The sequence below is a fragment of the Rhineura floridana genome, chromosome 3, assembly GCF_030035675.1.
Source record: "Rhineura floridana isolate rRhiFlo1 chromosome 3, rRhiFlo1.hap2, whole genome shotgun sequence".
Lineage (NCBI taxonomy): Eukaryota > Metazoa > Chordata > Lepidosauria > Squamata > Rhineuridae > Rhineura > Rhineura floridana.
In genome coordinates this window covers 225,100,309-225,119,075 of record NC_084482.1, presented here as the reverse complement: position 1 = coordinate 225,119,075, position 18,767 = coordinate 225,100,309, and positions in this window count along the sequence as shown.

Sequence of the window (18,767 nt, the reverse complement as noted above, 5' to 3'; positions counted from 1 at the left end):
AAGTACTACCTTCTGGCGACGATCCGCCAAGTAGGAGCAGAGCCACTGCCAAGCAGTGCCCCCAACTCCCAACTCCGCGAGTCTCCCCAGAAGGATACCATGGTCGATGGTATCAAACGCCGCTGAGAGATCAAGGAGAATCAACAGAGTCACACTCCCTCTATCCCTCTCCCGACAAAGGTCATCATACAGGGCGACCAAGGCTGTTTCTGTGCCAAAACCGGACCTAAAACCGGATTGAAACGGATCCAGATAATCAGTTTCATCCAAGAGCACCTGGAGCTGGCCAGCAACCACCCGCTCCAAAACCTTGCCCCAAAAAAGGGACATTCGCCACCGGTCTATAATTGTTCCCTTACCGCTTTCATATACAACTTAGTGGAGGCACTTACCAAAGCATAACTGCATCCGTCTGGAGTTCGTCTCCATCTGCACTCCAGCCTCCTTCTCTCTTGCTTCATCACTCTCAGCTCTGGGGTATATCACGGAGCTGTATGAGCTCTGCATCGAAGAGGGCGCGCGGGAGCAATCGTGTCAATAGCCCGGGCCATCTCCGTGTTCCACAGTTCGACCAAGGCCTCGACAGGAGCGCCAGTGCTATCAGCTGGAAAAACTCCCAGAGCCCTCTGAAAACCAGTAGGATCCATGAGTCTCCGGGAGCGGACCAACTTAATAGGTCCCCCACCTTTGCAGAGGGAAAGGGTCGCTGTGAGTCTAAAGCTCAGCAAGCGGTGATCTGTCCATGACAATGGAGTAGATGAAAAACACCCCACCTCCAGATCACCATCTCCATGACCAGTGGCGAAGATCAAATCAAGGGTGTGACCCAACACATGTGTTGGGCCCGTAACAAATTGAGACAGCCCCATGGTTGTCATGGAGGCCATGAAGTCCTGAGCCCCCCCAGATAAGACAGTCTCGGCATGAATGTTGATGTCCCCCAGCACCACCAGTCTGGGGGACCTCAACAGTACCTCCGAGACTATCTCTGTCAGCTCAGCTAGGGAAGCTGTTGTGCAGCAAGGTACACCAACAGGATTCCCAGTCTGTCTCCTTGGCCCAACACAAGGTGGAGGCACTCAAGACCAGTCGCCATCTGGACATGGTGCCTGGTGAGAGAGAAAGAACTCCTATAGACCACAGCAACCCCGCCTCCCCAGCCCTCAGATCTACCATAGTGCTGCACCGAATACACAGGTGGGCAAAGCTGAGAAAGAGCAACTCCTCCCTGCTCACCCACCCAGGTCTCGGTTATACATGCCAGGTCGGCGCCCTCATCCACAATTAAGTCGTGGACAAGGGAGGTTTTATTATATACCGACCTGGCATTCAAAAGCAGCACCTGGAGATCTAAGGACTGGCTGATAGAACAACCAACAGTCCTGTGGCTATGAGGAGAACCGGAACGAGGCACAGGCACAACTTGTCTGGGACGAGTTCCCCTTACCTGGCCTGTTCTCCTCCTAACACCATACCTCCCATTACCCATCACTACGCTGATTGGGGCCCCCGAAAGCCCCCCCGTGAGGTACAAAGTATGCTCTCCCAGGCACATTTTAAATATACCTAAACCCAAACAAACACATTCACACAACAACACATACAAATTCACATAAATAGACACAAACACATCCACTCAATCTCATTCACACAAACAACAACAAACAACAAACAAATTAAAAATTAAAAATACAAATACAAATAAAAATTAAAATAAAATAAAATAGAAATAAAAAAAAGAAAGCAGCAGCAGCCTCTCCTTCCCTTGGGGCGATGGTCTCTTCTTCCTGCAGGCACTGGGTCTCCCAGGCCACCTCAGCCAGCCGGCTTATGTATCCCTCCAAAGAGGGACAGGTGATGGAAATTAGTCACAGCTGGCTGGGTACCGGGGACCTGGTCCTGCCAGGCAGAAGTCCCACAGGGAAGGGTGGTGGAGGTGGTGGTGCCACAGCAGCAGCAGTGGCAGCAGCAGCCTCTCCTTCCCTTGGGCGATGGTCTCTTCTTCCTGCAGGCACTGGGTCTCCCAGGCCACCTCAGCCAGCCGGCTTATGTATCCCTCCAAAGAGGGACAGGTGATGGAAATTAGTCACAGCTGGCTGGGTACCAGGGACCTGGTCCTGCCAGGCAGAAGTCCCACAGGGAAGGGTGGTGGAGGTGGTGGTGCCACAGCAGCAGCAGCGGCGGCAGCAGCCTCTCCTTCCCTTGGGCGATGGTCTCTTCTTCCTGCAGGCACTGGGTCTCCCAGGCCACCTCAGCCAGCCGGCTTATGTATCCCTCCAAAGAGGGACAGGTGATGGAAATTAGTCACAGCTGGCTGGGTACCTGGGACCTGGTCCTGCAGGAGGCACGTCTGCCAGGCAGCAGTCCCACTGGGAAGGGTGGTGGAGGTGGTGTTCCAACAGCAGCAGCAGCGGCGGCAGCAGCCTCTCCTTCCCTTGGGCGATGGTCTCTTCTTCCTGCAGGCACTGGGTCTCCCAGGCCACCTCAGCCAGCCGGCTTATGTATCCCTCCAAAGAGGGACAGGTGATGGAAATTAGTCACAGCTGGCTGGGTACTGGGGACCTGGTCCTGCCAGGCAGAAGTCCCACAGGGAAGGGTGGTGGAGGTGGTGGTGCCACAGCAGCAGCAGCGGCGGCAGCAGCCTCTCCTTCCCTTGGGCGATGGTCTCTTCTTCCTGCAGGCACTGGATCTCCCAGGCCACCTCAGCCCGACGGCTTATGTATCCCTCCAAAGAGGGACAGGTGATGGAAATTAGTCACAGCTGGCTGGATACCGGGGACCTGGTCCTGCCAGGCAGAAGTCCCACAGGGAAGGGTGGTGGTGCCACAGTAGCAGCAGCGGCGGCAGCAGCCTCTCCTTCCCTTGGGCGATGGTCTCTTCTTCCTGCAGGCACTGGGTCTCCCAGGCCACCTCAGCCAGCCTGCTTATGTATCCCTCCAAAGAGGGACAGGTGATGGAAATGAGTCACAGCTGGCTGGGTACCGGGGACCTGGTCCTGCCAGGCAGAAGTCCCACAGGGAAGGGTGGTGGAGGTGGTGGTGCCACAGCAGCAGCAGCGGCGGCAGCAACCTCTCCTTCCCTTGGGCGATGGTCTCCTTCCTGCAGGCACTGGGTCTCCCAGGCCACCTCAGCCAGCCAGCTTATGTATCCCTCCAAAGAGGGACAGGTGATGGAAATTAGTCACAGCTGGCTGGGTACCGGGGACCTGGTCCTGCCAGGCAGAAGTCCCACAGGGAAGGGTGGTGGAGGTGGTGGTGCCACAGCAGCAGCAGCGGCGCGAGCAGCCTCTCCTTCCCTTGGGCAATGGTCTCTTCTTCCTGCAGGCACTGGGTCTCCCACGCCACCTCAGCCAGCCGGCTTATGTATCCCTCCAAAGAGGGACAGGTGATGGAAATTAGTCACAGCTGGCTGGGTACCGGGGACCTGGTCCTGCCAGGCAGAAGTCCCACAGGGAAAGGTCGTGGAGGTGGTGGTGCCACAGCAGCAGCAGCGGCGGCAACAGCCTCTCCTTCCCTTGGGCGATAGTCTCTTCTTCCTGCAGGCACTGGGTCTCCCAGGCCACCTCAGCCAGCCGGCTTATGTATCCCACCAAAGAGGGACAGGTGATGGAAATTAGTCACAGCTGGCTGGGTACCGGGGACCTGGTCCTGCCAGGCAGAAGTCCCACAGGGAAGGGTGGTGGAGGTGGTGGTGCCACAGCAGCGGCGGCAGCAGCCTCTCCTTCCCTTGGGCGATGGTCTCTTCTTCCTGCAGGCACTGGGTCTCCCAGGCCACCTCAGCCAGCCAGCTTATGTATCCCTCCAAAGAGGGACAGGTGATGGAAATTAGTCACAGCTGGCTGGGTACCGGGGACCTGGTCCTGCCAGGCAGAAGTCCCACAGGGAAGGGTGGTGGAGGTGGTGGTGCCACAGCAGCAGCAGCGGCGGCAGCAGCCTCTCCTTCCCTTGGGCAATGGTCTCTTCTTCCTGCAGGCACTGGGTCTCCCAGGCCACCTCAGCCAGCCGGCTTATGTATCCCTCCAAAGAGGGACAGGTGATGGAAATTAGTCACAGCTGGCTGGGTACCGGGGACCTGGTCCTGCCAGGCAGAAGTCCCACAGGGAAAGGTCGTGGAGGTGGTGGTGCCACAGCAGCAGCAGCGGGGGCAACAGCCTCTCCTTCCCTTGGGCGATGGTCTCTTCTTCCTGCAGGCACTCGGTCTCCCAGGCCACCTCAGCCAGCCGGCTTATGTATCCCACCAAAGAGGGACAGGTGATGGAAATTAGTCACAGCTGGCTGGGTACCGGGGACCTGGTCCTGCCAGGCAGAAGTCCCACAGGGAAGGGTGGTGGAGGTGGTGGTGCCACAGCAGCAGCAGCAGCGGCGGCAGCAGCCTCTCCTTCCCTTGGGCGATGGTCTCTTCTTCCTGCAGGCACTGGGTCTCCCAGGCCACCTCAGCCAGACGGCTTATGTATCCCTCCAAAGAGGGACAGGTGATGGAAATTAGTCACAGCTGGCTGGGTACCGGGGACCTGGTCCTGCCAGGCAGAAGTCCCACAGGGAAGGGTGGTGGAGGTGGTGGTGCCACAGCAGCAGCAGCGGCGGCAGCAGCCTCTCCTTCCCTTGGGCGATGGTCTCTTCTTCCTGCAGGCACTGGGTCTCCCAGGCCACCTCAGCCAGCCGGCTTATGTATCCCTCCAAAGAGGGACAGGTGATGGAAATTAGTCACAGCTGGCTGGGTACCGGGGACCTGGTCCTGCCAGGCAGAAGTCCCACAGGGAAGGGTGGTGGAGGTGGTGGTGCCACAGCAGCAGCAGCAGCGGCGGCAGCAGCCTCTCCTTCCCTTGGGCGATGGTCTCTTCTTCCTGCAGGCACTGGGTGTCCCAGGCCACCTCAGCCAGCCGGCTTATGTATCCCTCCAAAGAGGGACAGGTGATGGAAATTAGTCACAGCTGGCTGGATACCGGGGACCTGGTCCTGCCAGGCAGAAGTCCCACAGGGAAGGGTGGTGGTGCCACAGCAGCAGCAGCGGCGGCGGCGGCAGCAGCCTCTCCTTCCCTTGGGCGATGGTCTCTTCTTCCTGCAGGCACTGGGTCTCCCAGGCCACCTCAGCCAGCCTGCTTATGTATCCCTCCAAAGAGGGACAGGTGATGGAAATTAGTCACAGCTGGCTGGGTACCGGGGACCTGGTCCTGCCAGGCAGAAGTCCCACAGGGAAGGGTGGTGGAGGTGGTGGTGCCACAGCAGCAGCAGCGGCGGCAGCAGCCTCTCCTTCCCTTGGGCGATGGTCTCTTCTTCCTGCAGGCACTGGGTCTCCCACGCCACCTCAGCCAGCCGGCTTATGTATCCTTCCAAAGAGGGACAGGTGATGGAAATTTGTCACAGCTGGCTGGGTACCGGGGACCTGGTCCTGCCAGGCAGAAGTCCCACAGGGAAAGGTCGTGGAGGTGGTGGTGCCACAGCAGCAGCAGCGGCGGCAACAGCCTCTCCTTCCCTTGGGCGATGGTCTCTTCTTCCTGCAGGCACTGGGTCTCCCAGGCCACCTCAGCCAGACGGCTTATGTATCCCACCAAAGAGGGACAGGTGATGGAAATGAGTCACAGCTGGCTGGGTACCGGGGACCTGGTCCTGCCAGGCAGAAGTCCCACAGGGAAGGGTGGTGGAGGTGGTGGTGCCACAGCAGCAGCAGCGGCGGCAGCAGCCTCTCCTTCCCTTGGGCGATGGTCTCTTCTTCCTGCAGGCACTGGGTCTCCCAGGCCACCTCAGCCAGCCGGTTTATGTATCCCTCCAAAGAGGGACAGGTGATGGAAATTAGTCACAGCTGGCTGGGTACCGGGGACCTGGTCCTGCCAGGCAGAAGTCCCACAGGGAAGGGTGGTGGAGGTGGTGGTGCCACAGCAGCAGCAGCGGCGGCAGCAGCCTCTCCTTCCCTTGGGCGATGGTCTCTTCTTCCTGCAGGCACTGGGTCTCCCAGGCCACCTCAGCCAGCCGGCTTATGTATCCCTCCAAAGAGGGACAGGTGATGGAAATTAGTCACAGCTGGCTGGGTACCGGGGACCTGGTCCTGCCAGGCAGAAGTCCCACAGGGAAGGGTGGTGGTGGTGGTGGTGCCACAGCAGCAGCAGCGGCGGCAGCAGCCTCTCCTTCCCTTGGGCGATGGTCTCTTCTTCCTGCAGGCACTGGGTCTCCAAGGCCACCTCAGCCAGCCGGCTTATGTATCCCTCCAAAGAGGGACAGGTGATGGAAATTAGTCACAGCTGGCTGGGTACCGGGGACCTGGTCCTGCCAGGCAGAAGTCCCACAGGGGAGGGTGGTGGAGGTGGTGGTGCCACAGCAGCAGCAGCGGCGGCAGCAGCCTCTCTTTCCCTTGGGCGATGGTCTCTTCTTCCTGCAGGCACTGGGTCTCCCAGGCCACCTAAGCCAGCCGGCTTATGTATCCCTCCAAAGAGGGACAGGTGATGGAAATTAGTCACAGCTGGCTGGGTACCGGGGACCTGGTCCTGCCAGGCAGAAGTCCCAAAGGGAAGGGTGGTGGAGGTGGTGGTGCCACAGCAGCAGCAGCGGCGGCAGCAGCCTCTCCTTCCCTTGGGCGATGGTCTCTTCTTCCTGCAGGCACTGGGTCTCCCAGGCCACCTCAGCCCGCCGGCTTATGTATCCCTCCAAAGAGGGACAGGTGATGGAAATTAGTCACAGCTGGCTGGGTACCGGGGACCTGGTCCTGCCAGGCAGAAGTCCCACAGGGAAGGGTGGTGGTGACACAGCAGCAGCAGCGGCGGCAGAAGCCTCTCCTTCCCTTGGGCGATGGTCTCTTCTTCCTGCAGGCACTGGTCTCCCAGGCCACCTCAGCTAGCCGGCTTATGTATCCCTCCAAAGAGGGACAGGTGATGGAAATTAGTCACAGCTGGCTGGGTACCAGGGACCTGGTCCTGCCAGGCAGAAGTCCCACAGGGAAGGGTGGTGGAGGTGGTGGTGCCACAGCAGCAGCAGCGGCGGCAGCAGCCTCTCCTTCCCTTGGGCGATGGTCTCTTCTTCCTGCAGGCACTGGGTCTCCCAGGCCAGCTCAGCCAGCCGGCTTATGTATCCCTCCAAAGAGGGACAGGTGATGGAAATTAGTCAAAGCTGGCTGGGTACCGGGGACCTGGTCCTGCCAGGCAGAAGTCCCACAGGGAAGGGTGGTGGAGATGGTGGTGCCACAGCAGCAGCAGTGGCGGCAGCAGCCTCTCCTTCCCTTGGGCGATGGTCTCTTCTTCCTGCAGGCACTGGGTCTCCCACGCCACCTCAGCCAGCCGGCTTATGTATCCCTCCAAAGAGGGACAGGTGATGGAAATTAGTCACAGCTGGCTGGATACCGGGGACCTGGTCCTGCCAGGCAGAAGTCCCACAGGGAAAGGTCGTGGAGGTGGTGGTGCCACAGCAGCAGCAGCGGCGGCAACAGCCTCTCCTTCCCTTGGGTGATGGTCTCTTCTTCCTGCAGGCGCTGGGTCTCCCAGGCCACCTCAGCCAGCCGGCTTATGTATCCCTCCAAAGAGGGACAGGTGATGGAAATTAGTCACAGCTGGCTGGGTACCGGGGACATGGTCCTGCCAGGCAGAAGTCCCACAGGGAAGGGTGGTGGAGGTGGTGGTGCCACAGCAGCAGCAGCGGCGGCGGCAGCAGCCTCTGCTTCCCTTGGGCGATGGTCTCTTCTTCCTGCAGGCACTGGGTCTCCCAGGCCACCTCAGCCAGCCGGCTTATGTATCCCTCCAAAGAGGGACAGGTGATGGAAATTAGTCACAGCTGGCTGGGTACCGGGGACCTGGTCCTGCCAGGCAGAAGTCCCACAGGGGAGGGTGGTGGAGGTGGTGGTGCCACAGCAGCAGCAGCGGCGGCAGCAGCCTCTCTTTCCCTTGGGCGATGGTCTCTTCTTCCTGCAGGCACTGGGTCTCCCAGGCCACCTAAGCCAGCCGGCTTATGTATCCCTCCAAAGAGGGACAGGTGATGGAAATTAGTCACAGCTGGCTGGGTACCGGGGACCTGGTCCTGCCAGGCAGAAGTCCCAAAGGGAAGGGTGGTGGAGGTGGTGGTGCCACAGCAGCAGCAGCGGCGGCAGCAGCCTCTCCTTCCCTTGGGCGATGGTCTCTTCTTCCTGCAGGCACTGGGTCTCCCAGGCCACCTCAGCCCGCCGGCTTATGTATCCCTCCAAAGAGGGACAGGTGATGGAAATTAGTCACAGCTGGCTGGGTACCGGGGACCTGGTCCTGCCAGGCAGAAGTCCCACAGGGAAGGGTGGTGGTGACACAGCAGCAGCAGCGGCGGCAGAAGCCTCTCCTTCCCTTGGGCGATGGTCTCTTCTTCCTGCAGGCACTGGTCTCCCAGGCCACCTCAGCTAGCCGGCTTATGTATCCCTCCAAAGAGGGACAGGTGATGGAAATTAGTCACAGCTGGCTGGGTACCAGGGACCTGGTCCTGCCAGGCAGAAGTCCCACAGGGAAGGGTGGTGGAGGTGGTGGTGCCACAGCAGCAGCAGCGGCGGCAGCAGCCTCTCCTTCCCTTGGGCGATGGTCTCTTCTTCCTGCAGGCACTGGGTCTCCCAGGCCAGCTCAGCCAGCCGGCTTATGTATCCCTCCAAAGAGGGACAGGTGATGGAAATTAGTCAAAGCTGGCTGGGTACCGGGGACCTGGTCCTGCCAGGCAGAAGTCCCACAGGGAAGGGTGGTGGAGGTGGTGGTGCCACAGCAGCAGCAGTGGCGGCAGCAGCCTCTCCTTCCCTTGGGCGATGGTCTCTTCTTCCTGCAGGCACTGGGTCTCCCACGCCACCTCAGCCAGCCGGCTTATGTATCCCTCCAAAGAGGGACAGGTGATGGAAATTAGTCACAGCTGGCTGGATACCGGGGACCTGGTCCTGCCAGGCAGAAGTCCCACAGGGAAAGGTCGTGGAGGTGGTGGTGCCACAGCAGCAGCAGCGGCGGCAACAGCCTCTCCTTCCCTTGGGTGATGGTCTCTTCTTCCTGCAGGCGCTGGGTCTCCCAGGCCACCTCAGCCAGCCGGCTTATGTATCCCTCCAAAGAGGGACAGGTGATGGAAATTAGTCACAGCTGGCTGGGTACCGGGGACATGGTCCTGCCAGGCAGAAGTCCCACAGGGAAGGGTGGTGGAGGTGGTGGTGCCACAGCAGCAGCAGCGGCGGCGGCAGCAGCCTCTGCTTCCCTTGGGCGATGGTCTCTTCTTCCTGCAGGCACTGGGTCTCCCAGGCCACCTCAGCCAGCCGGCTTATGTATCCCTCAAAAGAGGGACAGGTGATGGAAATTAGTCACAGCTGGCTGGGTACCGGGGACCTGGTCCTGCCAGGCAGAAGTCCCACAGGGAAGGGTGGTGGAGGTGGTGGTGCCACAGCAGCAGCAGCGGCGGCAGCAGCCTCTCCTTCCCTTGGGCGATGGTCTCTTCTTCCTGCAGGCACTGGGTCTCCCAGGCCACCTCAGCCAGCCGGCTTATGTATCCCTCCAAAGAGGGACGGGTGATGGAAATTAGTCACAGCTGGCTGGGTACCGGGGACCTGGTCCTGCCAGGCAGAAGTCCCACAGGGAAGGGTGGTGGAGGTGGTGGTGCCACAGCAGCAGCAGCGGCGGCAGCAGCCTCTCCTTCCCTTGGGCGATGGTCTCTTCTTCCTGCAGGCACTGGGTCTCCCAGGCCACCTCAGCCAGCCGGCTTATGTATCCCTCCAAAGAGGGACAGGTGATGGAAATTAGTCAAAGCTGGCTGGGTACCGGGGACCTGGTCCTGCCAGGCAGAAGTCCCACAGGGAAGGGTGGTGGAGGTGGTGGTGCCACAGCAGCAGCAGTGGCGGCAGCAGCCTCTCCTTCCCTTGGGCGATGGTCTCTTCTTCCTGCAGGCACTGGGTCTCCCACGCCACCTCAGCCAGCCGGCTTATGTATCCCTCCAAAGAGGGACAGGTGATGGAAATTAGTCACAGCTGGCTGGATACCGGGGACCTGGTCCTGCCAGGCAGAAGTCCCACAGGGAAAGGTCGTGGAGGTGGTGGTGCCACAGCAGCAGCAGCGGCGTCAACAGCCTCTCCTTCCCTTGGGTGATGGTCTCTTCTTCCTGCAGGCGCTGGGTCTCCCAGGCCACCTCAGCCAGCCGGCTTATGTATCCCTCCAAAGAGGGACAGGTGATGGAAATTAGTCACAGCTGGCTGGGTACCGGGGACCTGGTCCTGCCAGGCAGAAGTCCCACAGGGAAGGGTGGTGGAGGTGGTGGTGCCACAGCAGCAGCAGCGGCGGCAGCAGCCTCTCCTTCCCTTGGGCGATGGTCTCTTCTTCCTGCAGGCACTGGGTCTCCCAGGCGACCTCAGCCAGCCGGCTTATGTATCCCTCCAAAGAGGGACAGGTGATGGAAATTAGTCACAGGTGGCTGGGTACCGGGGACCTGGTCCTGCCAGGCAGAAGTCCCACAGGGAAGGGTGGTGGAGGTGGTGGTGCCACAGCAGCAGCAGCGGCGGCAGCAGCCTCTCCTTCCCTTGGGCGATGGTCTCTTCTTCCTGCAGGCACTGGGTCTCCCAGGCGACCTCAGCCAGCCGGCTTATGTATCCCTCCAAAGAGGGACAGGTGATGGAAATTAGTCACAGCTGGCTGGGTACCGGGGACCTGGTCCTGCCAGGCAGAAGTCCCACAGGGAAGGGTGGTGGAGGTGGTGGTGCCACAGCAGCAGCAGCGGCGGCAGCAGCCTCTCCTTCCCTTGGGCGATGGTCTCTTCTTCCTGCAGGCACTGGGTCTCCCAGGCCACCTCAGCCAGCCGGCTTATGTATCCCTCCAAAGAGGGACGGGTGATGGAAATTAGTCACAGCTGGCTGGGTACCGGGGACCTGGTCCTGCCAGGCAGAAGTCCCACAGGGAAGGGTGGTGGAGGTGGTGGTGCCACAGCAGCAGCAGCGGCGGCAGCAGCCTCTCCTTCCCTTGGGCGATGGTCTCTTCTTCCTGCAGGCACTGGGTCTCCCAGGCCACCTCAGCCAGCCGGCATATGTATCCCTCCAAAGAGGGACAGGTGATGGAAATTAGTCACAGCTGGCTGGGTACCGGGGACCTGGTCCTGCCAGGCAGAAGTCCCACAGGGAAGGGTGGTGGAGGTGGTGGTGCCACAGCAGCAGCAGCGGCGGCAGCAGCCTCTCCTTCCCTTGGGCGATGGTCTCTTCTTCCTGCAGGCACTGGGTGTCCCACGCCACCTCAGCCAGCCGGCTTATGTATCCCTCCAAAGAGGGACAGGTGATGGAAATTAGTCACAGCTGGCTGGATACCGGGGACCTGGTCCTGCCAGGCAGATGTCCCACAGTGAAGGGTGGTGGTGCCACAGCAGCAGCAGCGGCGGCAGCAGCCTCTCCTTCCCTTGGGCGATGGTCTCTTCTTCCTGCAGGCACTGGGTGTCCCAGGCCACCTCAGCCAGCCTGCTTATGTATCCCTCCAAAGAGGGACAGGTGATGGAAATTAGTCACAGCTGGCTGGGTACCGGGGACCTGGTCCTGCCAGGCAGAAGTCCCACAGGGAAGGGTGGTGGAGGTGGTGGTGCCACAGCAGCAGCAGTGGCGGCAGCAGCCTCTCCTTCCCTTGGGCGATGGTCTCTTCTTCCTGCAGGCACTGGGTCTCCCAGGCCACCTCAGCCAGCCGGCTTATGTATCCCTCCAAAGAGGGACAGGTGATGGAAATTAGTCACAGCTGGCTGGGTACCGGGGACCTGGTCCTGCCAGGCAGAAGTCCCACAGGGAAGGGTGGTGGAGGTGGTGGTGCCACAGCAGCAGCAGCGGCGGCAGCAGCCTCTCCTTCCCTTGGGCGATGGTCTCTTCTTCCTGCAGGCACTGGGTCTCCCAGGCCACCTCAGCCAGCCGGCTTATGTATCCTTCCAAAGAGGGAGAGGTGATGGAAATTAGTCACAGCTGGCTGGGTACCGGGGACCTGGTGCTGCCAGGCAGAAGTCCCACAGGGAAAGGTCGTGGAGGTGGTGGTGCCACAGCAGCAGCAGCGGCGGCAACAGCCTCTCCTTCCCTTGGGCGATGGTCTCTTCTTCCTGCAGGCACTGGGTCTCCCAGGCCACCTCAGCCAACCGGCTTATGTATCCCTCCAAAGAGGGACAGGTGATGGAAATTAGTCACAGCTGGCTGGGTACCGGGGACCTGGTCCTGCCAGGCAGAAGTCCCACAGGGAAGGGTGGTGGAGGTGGTGGTGCCACAGCAGCAGCAGCGGCGGCAGCAGCCTCTCCTTCCCTTGGGCGATGGTCTCTTCTTCCTGCAGGCACTGGGTCTCCCAGGCCACCTCAGCCAGCCGGCTTATGTATCCCTCCAAAGAGGGACAGGTGATGGAAATTAGTCACAGCTGGCTGGGTACCGGGGACCTGGTCCTGCCAGGCAGAAGTCCCACAGGGAAGGGTGGTGGAGGTGGTGGTGCCACAGCAGCAGCAGCGGCGGCAGCAGCCTCTCCTTCCCTTGGGCGATGGTCTCTTCTTCCTGCAGGCACTGGGTGTCCCAGGCCACCTCAGCCAGCCGGCTTATGTATCCTTCCAAAGAGGGACAGGTGATGGAAATTAGTCACAGCTGGCTGGATACCGGGGACCTGGTCCTGCCAGGCAGAAGTCCCCCAGGGAAGGGTGGTGGTGCCACAGCAGCAGCAGCGGCGGCGGCGGCAGCAGCCTCTCCTTCCCTTGGGCGATGGTCTCTTCTTCCTGCAGGCACTGGGTCTCCCAGGCCACCTCAGCCAGCCTGCTTATGTATCCCTCCAAAGAGGGACAGGTGATGGAAATTAGTCACAGCTGGCTGGGTACCGGGGACCTGGTCCTGCCAGGCAGAAGTCCCACAGGGAAGGGTGGTGGAGGTGGTGGTGCCACAGCAGCAGCAGCGGCGGCAGCAGCCTCTCCTTCCCTTGGGCGATGGTCTCTTCTTCCTGCAGGCACTGAGTCTCCCACGCCACCTCAGCCAGCCGGCTTATGTATCCTTCCAAAGAGGGACAGGTGATGGAAATTTGTCACAGCTGGCTGGGTACCGGGGACCTGGTCCTGCCAGGCAGAAGTCCCACAGGGAAAGGTCGTGGAGGTGGTGGTGCCACAGCAGCAGCAGCGGCGGCAACAGCCTCTCCTTCCCTTGGGCGATGGTCTCTTCTTCCTGCAGGCACTGGGTCTCCCAGGCCACCTCAGCCAGACGGCTTATGTATCCCACCAAAGAGGGACAGGTGATGGAAATTTGTCACAGCTGGCTGGGTACCGGGGACCTGGTCCTGCCAGGCAGAAGTCCCACAGGGAAGGGTGGTGGAGGTGGTGGTGCCACAGCAGCAGCAGCGGCGGCAGCAGCCTCTCCTTCCCTTGGGCGATGGTCTCTTCTTCCTGCAGGCACTGGGTCTCCCAGGCCACCTCAGCCAGCCGGCTTATGTATCCCTCCAAAGAGGGACAGGTGATGGAAATTAGTCACAGCTGGCTGGGTACCGGGGACCTGGTCCTGCCAGGCAGAAGTCCCACAGGGAAGGGTGGTGGTGGTGGTGGTGCCACAGCAGCAGCAGCGGCGGCAGCAGCCTCTCCTTCCCTTGGGCGATGGTCTCTTCTTCCTGCAGGCACTGGGTCTCCCAGGCCACCTCAGCCAGCCGGCTTATGTATCCCTCCAAAGAGGGACAGGTGATGGAAATTAGTCACAGCTGGCTGGGTACCGGGGACCTGGTCCTGCCAGGCAGAAGTCCCACAGGGGAGGGTGGTGGAGGTGGTGGTGCCACAGCAGCAGCAGCGGCGGCAGCAGCCTCTCTTTCCCTTGGGCGATGGTCTCTTCTTCCTGCAGGCACTGGGTCTCCCAGGCCACCTAAGCCAGCCGGCTTATGTATCCCTCCAAAGAGGGACAGGTGATGGAAATTAGTCACAGCTGGCTGGGTACCGGGGACCTGGTCCTGCCAGGCAGAAGTCCCACAGGGAAGGGTGGTGGAGGTGGTGGTGCCACAGCAGCAGCAGCGGCGGCAGCAGCCTCTCCTTCCCTTGGGCGATGGTCTCTTCTTCCTGCAGGCACTGGGTCTCCCAGGCCACCTCAGCCCGCCGGCTTATGTATCCCTCCAAAGAGGGACAGGTGATGGAAATTAGTCACAGCTGGCTGGGTACCGGGGACCTGGTCCTGCCAGGCAGAAGTCCCACAGGGAAGGGTGGTGGTGACACAGCAGCAGCAGCGGCGGCAGAAGCCTCTCCTTCCCTTGGGCGATGGTCTCTTCTTCCTGCAGGCACTGGTCTCCCAGGCCACCTCAGCTAGCCGGCTTATGTATCCCTCCAAAGAGGGACAGGTGATGGAAATTAGTCACAGCTGGCTGGGTACCAGGGACCTGGTCCTGCCAGGCAGAAGTCCCACAGGGAAGGGTGGTGGAGGTTGTGGTGCCACAGCAGCAGCAGCGGCCGCAGCAGGAGCCTCTCCTTCCCTTGGGCGATGGTCTCTTCTTCCTGCAGGCACTGGGTCTCCCAGGCCACCTCAGCCAGCCGGCTTATGTATCCCTCCAAAGAGGGACAGGTGATGGAAATTAGTCACAGCTGGCTGGGTACCGGGGACCTGGTCCTGCCAGGCAGAAGTCCCACAGGGAAGGGTGGTGGAGGTGGTGGTGCCACAGCAGCAGCAGCGGCGGCAGCAGCCTCTCCTTCCCTTGGGCGATGGTCTCTTCTTCCTGCAGGCACTGGGTCTCCCAGGCCACCTCAGCCAGCCGGCTTATGTATCCCTCCAAAGAGGGACAGGTGATGGAAATGAGTCACAGCTGGCTGGGTACTGGGGACCTGGTCCTGCCAGGGAGAAGTCCCACAGGGAAGGGTGGTGGAGGTGGTGGTGCCACAGCAGCAGCAGCGGCGGCAGCAGCCTCTCCTTCCCTTGGGCGATGGTCTCTTCTTCCTGCAGGCACTGGGTCTCCCAGGCCACCTCAGCCCGACGGCTTATGTATCCCTCCAAAGAGGGACAGGTGATGGAAATTAGTCACAGCTGGCTGGATACCGGGGACCTGGTCCTGCCAGGCAGAAGTCCCACAGGGAAGGGTGGTGGTGCCACAGTAGCAGCAGCGGCGGCAGCAGCCTCTCCTTCCCTTGGGCGATGGTCTCTTCTTCCTGCAGGCACTGGGTCTCCCAGGCCACCTCAGCGAGACGGCTTATGTATCCCACCAAAGAGGGACAGGTGATGGAAATTTGTCACAGCTGGCTGGGTACCGGGGACCTGGTCCTGCCAGGCAGAAGTCCTACAGGGAAGGGTGGTGGAGGTGGTGGTGCCACAGCAGCAGCAGCGGCGGCAGCAGCCTCTCCTTCCCTTGGGCGATGGTCTCTTCTTCCTGCAGGCACTGGGTCTCCCAGTCCACCTCAGCCAGCCGGCTTATGTATCCCTCCAAAGAGGGACAGGTGATGGAAATTAGTCACAGCTGGCTGGGTACCGGGGACCTGGTCCTGCCAGGCAGAAGTCCCACAGGGAAGGGTGGTGGTGGTGGTGGTGCCACAGCAGCAGCAGCGGCGGCAGCAGCCTCTCCTTCCCTTGGGCGATGGTCTCTTCTTCCTGCAGGCACTGGGTCTCCAAGGCCACCTCAGCCAGCCGGCTTATGTATCCCTCCAAAGAGGGACAGGTGATGGAAATTAGTCACAGCTGGCTGGGTACCGGGGACCTGGTCCTGCCAGGCAGAAGTCCCACAGGGGAGGGTGGTGGAGGTGGTGGTGCCACAGCAGCAGCAGCGGCGGCAGCAGCCTCTCTTTCCCTTGGGCGATGGTCTCTTCTTCCTGCAGGCACTGGGTCTCCCAGGCCACCTAAGCCAGCCGGCTTATGTATCCCTCCAAAGAGGGACAGGTGATGGAAATTAGTCACAGCTGGCTGGGTACCGGCGACCTGGTCCTGCCAGGCAGAAGTCCCACAGGGAAGGGTGGTGGAGGTGGTGGTGCCACAGCAGCAGCAGCGGCGGCAGCAGCCTCTCCTTCCCTTGGGCGATGGTCTCTTCTTCCTGCAGGCACTGGGTCTCCCAGGCCACCTCAGCCCGCCGGCTTATGTATCCCTCCAAAGAGGGACAGGTGATGGAAATTAGTCACAGCTGGCTGGGTACCGGGGACCTGGTCCTGCCAGGCAGAAGTCCCACAGGGAAGGGTGGTGGTGACACAGCAGCAGCAGCGGCGGCAGAAGCTTCTCCTTCCCTTGGGCGATGGTCTCTTCTTCCTGCAGGCACTGGTCTCCCAGGCCACCTCAGCTAGCCGGCTTATGTATCCCTCCAAAGAGGGACAGGTGATGGAAATTAGTCACCGCTGGCTGGGTACCAGGGACCTGGTCCTGCCAGGCAGAAGTCCCACAGGGAAGGGTGGTGGAGGTGGTGGTGCCACAGCAGCAGCAGCGGCGGCAGCAGCCTCTCCTTCCCTTGGGCGATGGTCTCTTCTTCCTGCAGGCACTGGGTCTCCCAGGCCACCTCAGCCAGCCGGCTTATGTATCCCTCCAAAGAGGGACAGGTGATGGAAATTAGTCAAAGCTGGCTGGGTACCGGGGACCTGGTCCTGCCAGGCAGAAGTCCCACAGGGAAGGGTGGTGGAGGTGGTGGTGCCACAGCAGCAGCAGTGGCGGCAGCAGCCTCTCCTTCCCTTGGGCGATGGTCTCTTCTTCCTGCAGGCACTGGGTCTCCCACGCCACCTCAGCCAGCCGGCTTATGTATCCCTCCAAAGAGGGACAGGTGATGGAAATTAGTCACAGCTGGCTGGATACCGGGGACCTGGTCCTGCCAGGCAGAAGTCCCACAGGGAAAGGTCGTGGAGGTGGTGGTGCCACAGCAGCAGCAGCGGCGGCAACAGCCTCTCCTTCCCTTGGGTGATGGTCTCTTCTTCCTGCAGGCACTGGGTCTCCCAGGCCACCTCAGCCAGCCGGCTTATGTATCCCTCCAAAGAGGGACACGTGATGGAAATTAGTCACAGCTGGCTGGGTACCGGGGACCTGGTCCTGCCAGGCAGAAGTCCCACAGGGAAGGGTGGTGGAGGTGGTGGTGCCACAGCAGCAGCAGCGGCGGCAGCAGCCTCTCCTTCCCTTGGGCGATGGTCTCTTCTTCCTGCAGGCACTGGGTCTCCCAGGCCACCTCAGCCAGCCGGCTTATGTATCCCTCCAAAGAGGGACAGGTGATGGAAATTAGTCACAGCTGGCTGGGTACCGGGGACCTGGTCCTGCCAGGCAGAAGTCCCACAGGGAAGGGTGGTGGAGGTGGTGGTGCCACAGCAGCAGCAGCGGCGGCAGCAGCCTCTCCTTCCCTTGGGCGATGGTCTCTTCTTCCTGCAGGCACTGGGTCTCCCAGGCCACCTCAGCCAGCCGGCTTATGTATCCCTCCAAAGAGGGACGGGTGATGGAAATTAGTCACAGCTGGCTGGGTACCGGGGACCTGGTCCTGCCAGGCAGAAGTCCCACAGGGAAGGGTGGTGGAGGTGGTGGTGCCACAGCAGCAGCAGCGGTGGCAGCAGCCTCTCCTTCCCTTGGGCGATGGTCTCTTCTTCCTGCAGGCACTGGGTCTCCCAGGCCACCTCAGCCAGCCGGCTTATGTATCCCTCCAAAGAGGGACAGGTGATGGAAATTAGTCACAGCTGGCTGGGTACCGGGGACCTGGTCCTGCCAGGCAGAAGTCCCACAGGGAAGGGTGGTGGAGGTGGTGGTGCCACAGCAGCAGCAGCGGCGGCAGCAGCCTCTCCTTCCCTTGGGCGATGGTCTCTTCTTCCTGCAGGCACTGGGTGTCCCACGCCACCTCAGCCAGCCGGCTTATGTATCCCTCCAAAGAGGGACAGGTGATGGAAATTAGTCACAGCTGGCTGGATACCGGGGACCTGGTCCTGCCAGGCAGATGTCCCACAGGGAAGGGTGGTGGTGCCACAGCAGCAGCAGCGGCGGCAGCAGCCTCTCCTTCCCTTGGGCGATGGTCTCTTCTTCCTGCAGGCACTTGGTCTCCCAGGCCACCTCAGCCAGCCTGCTTATGTATCCCTCCAAAGAGGGACAGGTGATGGAAATTAGTCACAGCTGGCTGGGTACCGGGGACCTGGTCCTGCCAGGCAGAAGTCCCACAGGGAAGGGTGGTGGAGGTTTTGGTGCCACAGCAGCAGCAGTGGCGGCAGCAGCCTCTCCTTCCCTTGGGCGATGGTCTCTTCTTCCTGCAGGCACTGGGTCTCCCAGGCCACCTCAGCCAGCCGGCTTATGTATCCCTCCAAAGAGGGACAGGTGATGGAAATTAGTTACAGCTGGCTGGGTACCGGGGACCTGGTCCTGCCAGGCAGAAGTCCCACAGGGAAGGGTGGTGGAGGTGGTGGTGCCACAGCAGCAGCAGCGGCGGCAGCAGCCTCTCCTTCCCTTGGGCGATGGTCTCTTCTTCCTGCAGGCACTGGGTCTCCCAGGCCACCTCAGCCAGCCGGCTTATGTATCCTTCCAAAGAGGGAGAGGTGATGGAAATTAGTCACAGCTGGCTGGGTACCGGGGACCTGGTGCTGCCAGGCAGAAGTCCCACAGGGAAAGGTCGTGGAGGTGGTGGTGCCACAGCAGCAGCAGCGGCGGCAACAGCCTCTCCTTCCCTTGGGCGATGGTCTCTTCTTCCTGCAGGCACTGGGTCTCCCAGGCCACCTCAGCCAGCCGGCTTATGTATCCCTCCAAAGAGGGACAGGTGATGGAAATTAGTCACAGCTGGCTGGGTACCGGGGACCTGGTCCTGCCAGGCAGAAGTCCCACAGGGAAGGGTGGTGGAGGTGGTGGTGCCACAGCAGCAGCAGCGGCGGCAGCAGCCTCTCCTTCCCTTCGGCGATGGTCTCTTCTTCCTGCAGGCACTGGGTCTCCCAGGCCACCTCAGCCAG